The sequence below is a fragment of the Buteo buteo genome, chromosome 21 (genome assembly GCF_964188355.1).
Source record: "Buteo buteo chromosome 21, bButBut1.hap1.1, whole genome shotgun sequence".
NCBI classification, from domain to species: domain Eukaryota; kingdom Metazoa; phylum Chordata; class Aves; order Accipitriformes; family Accipitridae; genus Buteo; species Buteo buteo.
The window spans coordinates 5484443-5497422 of NC_134191.1; the positions used below are offsets into that span (position 1 = coordinate 5484443).

The 12980-nt window shown below is 40.1% G+C and overlaps 1 protein-coding gene across 8 annotated transcripts in view; it reads left to right on the forward strand.

Moving 5' to 3' along the window:
* FOXP1 (forkhead box P1) overlaps positions 1 to 12980 on the forward strand; it is a 389251-nt gene that overhangs the window by 160246 nt on the left and 216025 nt on the right. For all 8 annotated transcript variants that reach the window (XM_075053034.1, XM_075053035.1, XM_075053031.1 and 5 more), the window contains one exon: positions 4818 to 4883. The gene's annotated coding sequence lies outside the window, so the exon portion shown is untranslated. The remainder of the gene's footprint in view (positions 1 to 4817; positions 4884 to 12980) is intronic.

Genomic DNA, 12980 nt, shown 5'->3' on the forward strand with positions numbered 1-12980 from the left:
GCGGTTCAAATTCCGTATTGGAAGCGAGCTGTTCTTAACTTGTCTATTAACTGTACCCATATTTCCTATAAGAGCTATTAAAAAGCGGGGGAGGAATGGATTGTGATTAGTTTCGTAGCGTTGGCGCACATCGAGTGATTCTTTTCCAAGGTTACGGTGGACTTGAAAGGTAATATTATTTTGAAACGGAGAATGTGCCGTGCGTAGCTTTGTCCTCGTGCTGTTGTTTAGTTTTATTTTATTTTATTTCTGTTTAGAATAAATAATAAGCACCAGCCAGAGATTCTGAACAGCCTGCTAATGACTGAAAATGAAAATACAGTACGATTTGCTCCCTCCTTCCACCGAGAAGCAGCAAGGTAGCAAGCATTAATATCCCTGTGTTTTGGCCTGTACCAAATCCATTTCCCCCTCTTCAAAGCGAGGTGGAAGAAGTGCACTTGGTCCCTCGCAGTTTTACTGTTCACCTGCATTTCACTTTCTGAGGAGGTGATAATGACTCCTGGTATAGAAAAATCTCCTCTACCGTGCCTCCTGAGATTTAATATACGCTGCACGATAAAAAGTAGCCACCTTGATAATGGTCAGAAAAAATATTTCTCCCTCAGATTACTTAAGATATTTAGTTTAATAGATTTTTTTAGGTTGCTGGATACCTCTTTAAAAATAAGATAAAATAGGTACAACAAAACTGAACAGACAGCTACTGACCATCCTCAAAGCAATTCTACATATGGTTTGTGTGTATTAGTGCAAGTAACCCAACCGAGTGCACCGGGTGAGAAGAGTAACCTGTGTGCAGGATTGGGCCCACAAGCCTGCCTGATACCAGATGTTGCTCTTCATGATCAGTGTACATCCTGTATTTTTGGGATTAGCCAAATACCAAATGAAAAACTTCCCCCCCCCCCCCCCCCCCCCCTTACAAATGTACAGTTGGCAAAATCATTGACTGCATCTTTTCCCACACAGGACAAGAAAATAATAATTATGAGAATAATAGGACATATTTCATATTTCAGCCTGTATGCAGTTGAATGTGACTCAGGGAGTTTTGAAGGGAAGGAAACAGCTGTATTAGCTGGTTATGGTTCACTTTGTTTAGAAGAAATACTGCACAGAAATGCTTATTTTGATGATCAAGTTTGATATTTTAAAGCTTTCAGGAAGTCTTGTAGTAAATATTTTAATCAGGCACATTGAATATATTTCAGCTGGTCTTACATAAGAAAAATGAATAGAAATCAAATTTCAGAGAATTTTTTCTTGTGCTATTGTGTGTGTGCATGTGCACTTTTTTTTGTTGTTGTTGTTAATAAAAAGTGTGCTTTCTAGGTAGTGAAGGGGAGATACCTTTGCTGCTTTAGGTTCCTGATAATGAATTGTGGGCTTCGCAAGGCTAGGACACTGGCAAAAAAAATGTATGCCCGTAATTCTAGGCAGGGGTGCAGCTCAACTAGTGTTCTACTTTCCTGTGTAAAATTACTCACAGCCAGTTTGTGTGGGATCAGGGTCTTTGTTAATCTATTTTTGGCTATGCCCAAAGCTCTTCTCATTTAGATTTTAGTAAAAATGTTACTGTTTTAAGTAGATTTTCATTCTGCAATGCTCTCTATTTCTGCATAGTCTTTATATTATTGGTTAAATTTGGCTTTGCAGTAATCACTTGGAGATAGGGCTCCACCCTGCAGCCTCCCCGAAATGACCTCCCTGCCCTGAAGGAGGAGACCACTAAGTCGAATAAGTGTTGTGGGATCAAAAGAGTTACAAGGTCCAGCCCGACATCAGGTATAATGGCAAAGCCTCTGATATTCTTGTCTGGTCCCTTGGTACCGGGTGAATAGGTGGGACCCAATCCTGAGCAATAAGGGGGCTTTCTCTTAAAGTCAACTGAAAAGGGTGTGGCACTGGCTCAGGTCATGATCTTTTTAAGATTATTCCCACTTGTCTTTCCAAAATCCTGCTGAAAACAGCTATTTTTTAAAAGCATCTTTGTATCCAAGGTTTTCAAAATGTGTTACAAAAGCGTTTACCCATCTTGCTGGTGAGTAAACTGAGGCAGTCGGCGAACAAACCTCACGTTTTCAGGAGGATCTGGTAAAATCTGACAGGGCATGTAGTTTTGCACGGACCGTTTCCCGTGTGGGATGCCAGGTGAGCCGAGGGGACATGGATGCTTGGAGATCTTCCCTCTACTCATGAGACAGCAGGACCACTGCTGCTCGCAAAGTGGATTTTTGTTTGCGGTTTGGTTTTCTATTTTAATCATCTCCTTGGGGGGAAAATATGAGTGTAGTGAAGTGTCTTGCTTTGGTAGTATGGGATTTTTTCTTTGTTTGCTCCACATGCACACTTAGAGTGTTGATGGTACTTTGTGTTTATCTTAAAGACAGCATGATGGAAGGAATGTGTGTTGCCTACATCAATTCTCTCACCCATATAAACATTTTCAGGAGGAAAGTCTGTATTTGTGTTTCTACATTTTGAGATACTTGACTTTTAGACTATTAATGAGAAATTTTCACAGGTGGGAACAGCTGTCTCTGCTGCTCATTTTAACTTCAGTGGTATATTATCCAAATTTTTGAAAGCCAGGTAGCATGTAGCAAGACTTAAATAACCAGAAATGAAAGCAGTCCAGATTTCAATCAGGGAGTTATTTGTGAGAAGAGCTGAAATCCTCCTCAGCCCTGACTCCACTTGTGTTGCTCTCAGTAGCAGCGTTGGTCTCCCACCAGCTAATGGTGGGCCAGTGTTACCGGGTTTCCTTGGAGCGTGTTCAGTTCATATATGACAAGTGTGTTTAGAAAATGTTACCTGCCTTTTACGGCACTGCCAAAAGAGATATTGTGTGCACATTTTATGCAAACCTGTAATTTTCAGCAGTTTCCTTAAAAAGTACATTTTAAGATGGTTCATTCGCTATCATGAAGACTCAGGGTAGAAATGAAGTCTGCTTGCAAAATACTGCCAAAATAAGGATCTGACTGCCAAATACCCAGAAAATTTGTAAACGAGATAAATATGAAGAGAGGTTTAAAGTGTCAAATCCAAGATAACCCCTGCAGCAAAGCAGGATAAAAGCCTTTATTGTTGCTAATCTAAGAGCACATCGTATGTCAAAGGTCATGTATTTTACATAAAAGATGTATTGTTTTACATACTCTCAGGAAGGTGAGACCTGACCTATTATGATGGAGTAGTGTTATGTCCTTTACAGTGCAGAAATCAGGAGTGCCTTATACATGTACCCCAGCAAAGTACATAGGGCTTCTTATACCGCAAACACGTACAAATTTTGGCCCCTCATCTTCCGGTACCACATTACAAGAACTGAAAAGCTTCTCACTCAAAACATAAAAAAAAAAATAAAAATGAAATAAAATGAAATGCCAGTGAGCAACAGATAAAACCAATACTCATTTCATCTCGAGGTAACCTTTTTTTTTCTGGCTAAAAATAATTGGGTTTCAATGGTAAAGAAGTAATGCCTCATTCTCATTGTGAAAATATTTTTCCTTCCAAAATAAATGGCAAATGAGTACATTTTCTTTTGAAAGACCTTAATGAAGATTCTGATTTTTCCCAGAGGCTGGTATTTTACTGCTTCAGTAGAAAGCTTCACCTACTGATGTAAATAGCATAACTTACCATTTGATGAGTTTCACAAACACCCCCAAAACTCCACATCACTGTGTGAATTTTATGAAACGGAGTTTCACGTAGCTGTCTTACACATCCACGTGTCACTGACTTTCCGTTTCGTATGATGTCATCTGTGTCACCCAATTATTGCGTATTTCTTTCTGTCTTTATTACATATTATTCTGCACCCCTGCAGCAGATGATCAACGTTTCAGTGAAATTATGTTATAATTTTACTCTGTTAAGGTGTTTGGTCAATTGATGTGGAATTAATTCCGAATGCTGTTAGTGGTTTGAGTTAGTAACTTGATCTAAATTAATAAACAAATGTTTTTCTTTTCTCTTGTACCATATGTTGATCCCAATTACATGAACAGAAAGTGGCAGATTGTCATGTTTCTTAAAAGATTACATACTCTTTTGCATAAGAGAGAGTACACAAGATGCAGTAATATACAGGGTAAAAAAAACCCTACATGTGCTGTTTTCTCCCTCCTACTTTTTATAAAGATACACTTTAATTATTTCTCTTTTTAATACCCACTGCTTGTACCACCTTGGCATACTTGGTGTGCTCTTGGTAGCGCTTAACGAGAAGATATCCCAAGACAGTAAACAACTTTTTGAATTAGGAAGATGCAGCTAGTTTTAAATCTCATCTAGGACTGTGTCTCTATGGAAAACGATGAGAAAAAAGAAAAGATCCAGAAGCTACAATAGCAGTGGTTACAAGTGGTCTTAAAATGCCTTAAGTAAGGAGAACCCATTCAGACAATAGTCAGATTTCTGAAACAAAGGACTGAACTCATCTATTATTCAAACTGAAAATAGATTGATAGACATCAAGATTAAGAAAGTTTATGCTAGAGAACAAAGATGTCTCATCTCCATGTCGTGTCCCCCCCCCCCCCTTTTTTTTTTTTTCTCCCAAACACCAAGTTCTTCGTGCTAAACTGAAGAGCCTCACACTGGCTGGTACTGATAAGCAGCAGTCCTGTGACTTGATTGTTTTTATTAACTCTCTCTGAAAGTCATTCACCATTAAACACGATTAGATTCATTTGTTGCTTTATTTATGTTTGTACGTGCAAATGTGGTGCCAATGAAAATGCTTGGGATGTTGTTGCTGATGCTGACCCAGCAGTCACGTGTGTTACCTTCTTTCTCTGCAGGGTAAGAAGAGTGACCTTTTTGGGTGGCTGTAACTGAAGATTGCTTTACAGGAGCAACTGAAGAAGGTAAATACAGATGCTGTTTTGCACACAGTTTCTGAAGCATGTCTGAAGGAAGGATCTGATCCTGCAAACCCCAGGAGTGTGCCTTAGTTGCACAAGTAAAGGCTCTTCTGGCAATATGGGTAAAGATTGCAGCGTTGGGCTTGGAGCTAAGCTTTTGGAGCCACCGCTGTGCCTTAAACCCTCGTTTTGCCTGAGAAGCCAATGGTTTAGGTGTCCAGTTGCATTTTAGGAGTAAGGCCACAAAGATGCACTTTCTCGCTTTCAGCCATGTTCTGAGAAGGCTGTTTGGTAACTGGACAGAGCCTGTGTGCGAATGGGAAGACCCTGCTCTGGCTGGTCTTAGTGGCCACATGGCCAAGTCCATGGCCCAGCATCCATGGGTGCTGGGCTGGGAGCTGCAGCGGCACAGCCCCGTGGCGAGGTCACCTTACTGGGGCAAATCCTTGGGGAATGGTCAAGTCAGCTTCAGTGCTGCTTTGTCCCAGGCTGAGACACTCCTGGATTTACAGCAGCCTGTCGAGCAGAGCAGGAGAGCAGAATTTAGCTGTTAATTTGATTGCTTATTATCACTGCAAAAATTAAAACACATGCTTTTTAATCGTTTGGAGCGTAGTGAAAAGGAAAGAAATATCACTCTCTGCAAAATGATTTTTATTTAGAGCAACGTGAAAGTCCCGTGCTTCTAAATTAACTCCTTGCCTCTCTTCTGGTCCAAAGTTTCAACTTTGAAAGGAATATTAACATCACAAAAGTGGTGATTCACAAAATTAACTTGCAGAAGAGAAGAGTAACGCAGATCAGTGTTTGGTACTGAAGGGTGTCATCTGACTGAGGTTCATATGGCTGCTTTATAATCACCTTCTTTCAGAAATTAATAGTCGGTTAAGCACCATAGCAACAAGCAACACTGATGTAAGCGTTGAGCAGTGGCTGCTGTTCGCTGTGATGTCAGTGCTCGTTAGTGCTGTTCTCTTGACCTTGTTTGAATATAAAATGGTGATTTCATTTTAAACTTAGAATTTTACAGAATGACTAAATGCATCGGAGTGAATTAGAGCTATTTTTATTTTTAATTTTATTAAAATGTACTTCAAGGGGAAAAAAATGTCCCTGTTCTCTTCTGTTTAAAATTAAAATAGATCTGAGGACGATGTGGGGTTTTTTTCAGTTCTTTGTTGCCAAAAATATCTGTTTAGTGAGGATGAAATTCATGAAGTTCAAGTGAATATTGCAGTCCTTGACCATGCCAATGGTGTGTGTCAACTGTATGATATATGCCTCTCCAAGATTTGAATATTACTGGGTTTTTTATGATGGAGCCCATGAGGTGTTGGATGCATTTCAGCTACTGAAAAAGAAGCAGATCCTGCAGTTTAAGAAGGTGGTGGTTCCTTGCCCTGCAGTGGTGTTCCCCCTTTGAGTTTTTGTGAAGAAGGGTAAAATTTTAAGTCCCAGGTGCATCAGGGAGCCTCAGAATGAATGGGATTCCTGTGGAGGCACGATTCATGTGCGGCCATAATGCTATGTGACCCAGGAAAATTAAGAATTTTGGTTGTGATAAATGCAAAACGCTACCTCTAGACTCACCTGAAGTTTGTAGGCCATGTCTCCAAAAGCAGATATATTTTGTATTGCTACCGTCAGGGCACGACGCATGCCAGACATACCCTCTGGCATGCATCCTTCAACAGTAAGCAGTTTGGGTGATTCGTAGAGTATATAACTGGAAAAGGCCATCAGATTTTTCAGTCTGATCTCCTGAGTATTGTATGTTACTGAGTCTCACCCCGCACCCCTGGGCAGAGCTGGTAAGTAGGGTTCAGCCAAACTCTGTCTCCTGGAAGCTAATCCAGGCTCAGTGGGAAGACCCTGAGGACTGGAGAACCATGGATCAGCTACAGTGTATGCAAGCGGGATGCACGTTCAAGCATGTTTTTTCAAACTGCACAGCAAAATTCATGACTTGATGAAAAATAAGTTGTTCAATGTGTCCTTTAATGTTAGGACTTGTTTCTGTGAGAAGGTTCGGCTCTGTCCTGCTTCTGCTGCAGCTGAGGGGTGCCATTTTCAACAAAAACCTATTTGCTGCTGGATCGGTGCATAATCTTGCAACATATTTCATAAAATAAAGCCATAATGAATGATATGTGTTCCAAGAAACTGGATGTCAAATTTCAACTGGGTGAGAATTGAAACTGCCGAGATAATAAACCATGAGAATAGGAGATAGTAATGGAAGTAGTGATAGAGTCCTAATTAGAGCAGTGCCACTGAAACAGGGAAGGTTAAGGGTTTGGTTGATTGAGTTTGAGCTCAATTGCTTGATAGCTTAATTTCAGGTGAAATCCCATCTTCTGAGTTAGCAGTTAAGCCGCTCAGTGCAGTTATAGAGCAGGACTCTGTACTCCTTGAGGAGCGGCCGTGTGGCCCCGGGCGTCCCAGCACTGCGTGCGAGCCTGGCCTCAGGCGTGCAGAGTCGGATGCAGGACAGAGCTGGTAAAATAGATTTTTATACTGCGTGTTTTGTTTGCTTTCTTTTTTTCTGTGAGCTCCAAAAAGCCCTGAACAGAGGCGCAAACAACAGAATAGATACAGTGAGGAGCTTTGATGGTTAAACCTTCAGAATTAAGATGTTTACATTCTCCTTTATTTAGCGCTGTTAGGCATAATGCCTACTTATATGCCAGTTTTTCCTCAAAGTAAGAATTTGAATTGAAATGTTTGATTTGGGGAGAAGGAAGGGGAAACGTGTTTTTACAGAATTATGGACAACAGTGTTAGTTTTCCAGGAGCAGTCATTTGTTTAAATGCATGTAAAAGCATTTTCAATAATCAAACACTATTCAGTGAGCATTGTAAATCAGGGATAGCTTGCATGCTGAAAAATTGAAAAGTACAAAACATGCTACTAAAGTTGTACATTATTGATAACAAAAGACACATGCAGACTTTTAAGATAGCAAAGATAGAATCCTTTAGAAAACCTTTAACAGGGGGAAAAAATCAACACAAAGGATTTAGCAAAGTTGCATTTAGTTTAAAATTTCAAATCTTAATGCTTGTCAGAGTTAAATGCTGATTAAATATTGATAATAAACCAGAAGCTGCCTGCTGTAACTCAGAACCAAATGAGATGATCAACAGATAAATCTGTGGGTTTGAGCTTTAACTTTTTTCATATATGTGTATTTTCTTCTCCCTTCCCTTCAAGCCAGGAGAAAGGTCAGAAGGACTTTTTTTCCTAAGCTCAATACAAAAAAATGGATTGTGCAGTTTGTCTATGTGGAAAATGAAGTGGTTCTGGGACACAGAAAATCATTTTTTTCCCCAATAGTCCCACCACTTTGTTTCATCAGGAAGAGACGTAACTCTCAAACTGGGCTGGCATGTTGCTATGTCACAGCTTTGCTGGCCATAGCAGGAAGAGCAGAAGTCAAAGCCCCAAAACAAACTTTTTCAGAGAAGTTTCTGTTTATGAAGGGCTCAACATTGTGTGCAGCTTCTCCCCAGTGCTCTTCCTTGCTAGTGACTTTCCAGAAGATGTGCTGGTGACGTCCTTACTCCTCTTTTTTGTACCGGCTGGGTGGCAGTGATGCTTGCACGTCAAGCGGTGGGAAGTTAGTAGGGTGATGGTTCCCTTGCTGAGTTTGACACCTTGACTTTTCTTGCTTTTGACCTAATGGTCTTAAAGCATATTACAGAGCAGAAATAGCTATCATTCCTAGAAGATGCAGTGTGTGGCTATTTCTGAATGTGGGTCCTGTGACTTGGGTGCATTCATAAGAAAGTCTGTAATGCAGCAGACAACCTGATTCTTGGACATTTTCTCCGGTGTTTTCTCTGCAACAGGCCCAAACTATAGAGCTGTATGGGAAGCATTTTGCATGAGTGCTTGTATCACCTCCAGCAGGAAATAGGGGTCTGGGAGACCCCCCAATGATTCCTGCTGCTCACTTGCTGGTGGGGTGGTAGTCATGTAGCTGGAGCGATTAGTGTCTGTCAGGCCACATCTAAGACTGGATTTATTTACTTTTGGATTGTTGGGAAAGGTTCTAATATCCTACTTGTTAAGACCTTTGAGTTACTCGAAAGGTATAGCGCGGTGCAAAGTGTTTCTGTAATCTGTAGTAATAGAAATGACAATATTACCTGCATGTTCTGGGGTAAACCCTAAAAAGGTTGTGTGTGGGCCTTTGGAAACACAAACTGCTTGAAGACCTTACCTACTTGAATGAAAAGTTTAGTCCGGAGATGGGTGAAAGTGTGACTTTTCTGAAGCAATTGGGTCAAGAAGATGTAGAGAATAGATTAAGACATTTTGGAATAATTTAAAAAGTATCTGAGCAAATCTCATTAACATGGACCACTAGCATGCTGTATTGAAGACTTCAAAGATCTGTCAGAGGAGTTCTTTCTGCGCTATTGTCTGCCAGCATTAGCAATCTCAAGAGAACATGTTTCTTTTGTTTGCTTTTGGCCCATTTAGCTTTTCTTCTTTTTTTCCTTCTTCTTAATGTTCCCTAATATATTATAAATCTTCAAGTGGTTTGGTAGAAAAATATGTTTCTCAGCTTTAAGATAATCAGTAGCAGGTTTTGATCCTCTTATCTGACGCTTTTGGACCAGATCCTTCTGGTCTTCATGCAGACTGCTAAAGTGAGCAAGATTTGGCCAGTATTTTGCATAATCCTGCAGTGTTTCTTCCATTAGCTTAGGTAGATGCTCAATATGGTCTTCAGTAAAATGGAAGTGCTGATTTGTATTACTTAATGTGCGTTCAAAGTACCATCATCCTTTTCAAATCTGTAAAGAACATGAAGCACAAGGCTGAGTGGGTCATGTGCACCTCTAGGGTTGGAAACCACGAACCTAATCTATACCCACAGATCAAACACAGTTGCATATATTGAAAATGGCCCAACATGTGAAGGTTGTAACTGCAGATTAAGCAGCCATAAAGGGTGCACTGCTGTTCAGCAGTTGCTAAGAAGTGCTGTGAGGTCCATTAAGGTGTCGTCAGAGGAGGCCCAACCTTTCTCATCTAATGAGTTTCATGCAAAAATGGCCATCTTGGCAAGTGCCATCATGGAGCTTAGGGTCGCAGCATCCCTGCCACTGGCAGGTGTTTGAATTCTTCCCACTACCCTTCTGTGTACGAGGAAATTTAAGCCATGTGCATCCCAAGAGGGAGACACGACATCCCGTGCTAGGCACTGATGTGTCTGCAAGGGATTTTTTGTTGTTGTTGTTGCAGTGATGGGCTGTGCTGTTGAAACTTGTTGGACTCATCAGCCTGAACAATTTGGGAAAGGGTGCTGTAAAAGTTGTGTTCAAAAAGTTGGAGCCTGTTCTTGTGTCATCAGTGGTCCATGAGCAGCCTCTCAACTCTCATACTGATTGAAGCTTTGCTATGGACGTGGTCGACAGTTACATCACTGTGTTCATCTTTATCCTTGGCCTAACTACAGATACACCAAGGGAACAGCTCGTAATACACCATGCAATGCAGACTATGCAATTTCCAGCCTGGTTCTTCAAGACCAAGCTGGATAATATATCAGGACATGCTGCATTTTATCATAGCTTGGGCGAGGAAGGGATTGGGAATGGCGTAGGTAGGAACAGCACGCGTCCTCACTACTCTGGAACCCAGGCATGGGCTGCAGGTCGGATAGCCTGAACTCATGCACAGTCTCAAACACAAAAAATGAAGGTGATAGAAAGATCCAGTTTCAAGGTTGCCTTCTGAAGCAGGCAAATGACTTAACTCTGAATTCAGAGTTGTGCCCTTGTGCAAGTTATGCTGCTGGGCCAGTGGACGCAACAGTGGTTGCAACTTGGTAGCGCTGATGGGGTTTAATACATGGCACTGCTGTCTGTTAGCATCTCACAGCCATGCCTGCTTCTCGACACAAGGGCAAGAACCACTTGTAGATTTGCAGGCTTGAAACCTGCACTCTCCTGTGTTACAAAATCTGGAGATGTAAGAAAATGACACCAGAAATAGATTCATATTGCATATTTCATCTTTTATTTGGTCATCTCTTAGGTCATTGCCTGTTGCCTTCTACCACACCAGAAGTATATCTTCTGGCATACTTAAGTTACTGTCCTACAGCGGTAGCAACCATATTTCACAGTGGCAGTGTTACAAGACCAGTGATGTCAGTGGGCATTACAGGAGGCCACCCTTTTTATTTGGTAGCTCGTGCTAAAGCCAAGGCATTTAAAAAAAAAAGTTTTTGGCCCTGGTTGCCTGCCCATATTTCTCATTGCAACATATGAAAGCATTTTTCAGTGCTGCTAATGGCAGGAACTTCAGACGCCACCTCCAAGATGTTTAATTGCTAAGTGTTTCTCCCAGTGCAATCTGTGAATTTTAATTTGGGGCTCTCCCACCTCTGCTGGCCGTATACTTTTCAGTGTGTTTTGTGTAATACTGCTTAATTGCTCAAAAGGGTCATTTCTGACTCTGAGCTCACTGTTTATTTTTTTAGTAGAGTAGCACAAACATTTGGACATTTGTAACTAAGACTCTGACGTCATTTCCATTGCAAACCGTTAATATCCGTAGTTTATAATACGGCTTTTCAAAATAGATTTTTGTTGAAATATGATCTCTTTCTATTTTGTTTTTAAAAAAAGTAGAATTGTTACCCCTTTTAAACAACAAAAAAAAGATAAATTGGCATCTCTTGAGTAATAGGTCTACTGTTATTCTCCTGTCATACCATTTTCGTTATTTTTGATAGCCCCTGTGTTTATCCATATTAGTTGTAATATAAGTGTTTCACTTAATCCTCTGACATGTTAAGCATTAGTGGATCCCACTGATGGAAGGAAATGTCTGTGGAAGGGCACAGCATTTCCTGCTGCTGGGGCACTTCCACCAATGGAACAGCGGTACGCAGTTGTGACATTAGTAATTGTCTGTAAAGATCTTAGAAATAGAAAGTGCTACATTTAAAAGCCAACAACAGCATAAATCAATAATATAGGCAATGAGACCACTTCCTTTTTTGGGGAGGAGGGGGATTTTTTGAACCCCTTTTTAACTGGAAACATGTCATGTAGTTATTTTTATAGTTTCTGTTTGCTTTATTGCTGTCATCCTTCTCTGTTTGAATTTTATTCCAGTAATGGGAAAAGATCATTTTTATTGGGAAACTTTTGATTTTAAAGCCTTATTGAATGCAAATTGAACATTGTTAAAAATGTTATTATTGGAAAAGAATAGAAAAATTATTTCTGAAGAAGTGCAAATTCTTTTGCGTCTTTATTCCTCTTTAAGATCTGATGTCCAGCAAGAAAAAATTGTGTGCTTTTATTGTTTGTTTCCTTTAGTTTTAAGGAGGGAGAGATGATTGCTTTTGGTGCTACTTGCTTAGAGCATTCAAAGCTCTGAGCTCAGTTTTGGAGAACGTTAAAATAAGCCCACAGGAGGTCTTGTAAAAGTTGTAAGAAATTGTAAGCATGTCTGCTGAGTCAATTATATGAGACAAATTGCCAGGGTAAGGCTGCAAGGTTTCAAACTTGTTATTTACTCTCTGCTATCTTTAAAACAATTCATTTCTGCCTTTGATTTCACAGCAGATAAATACATGTTTTGGAGGAGAAAAAAGATATTAATTAGTCATAACATCATTTAAAACTGAAAGAATTATCTGGATTTGCATTCATGTAGTTAAAAGGAGAGTCTGGCCTGTCCTCCTTTTGAAAGTTGAATAACTGAAAGACTATAGTGTAAAAATGCAGACTTTGGCTTTTTTAAATTTCTCCTCAATGAGATTCAAGTGTATGAGGCAGTATTTTTTTTAGATAATTTGAATTTTAATATTGAAGTTATTCTTTTAAAAAAATCATACAACTTGAATCTCAGAGCGTTGACGATTTTTTTCAGTTTATTAACCCTGTAATAAGTTTCAGAAAATTGTGTGAAGAATAGTGCAAATCCAACATGCACATAGTGTAAATCCCACGTGTATAGTGTGTGCTCGCTAATTCTCTCAAAGTTTGTGTAGTTAGCGTGTCATATGTTCACGATATGCAGGCCAGCTGGAGCATTACCGCTTTGTAAGCTGCCATGGTTAACTCGGT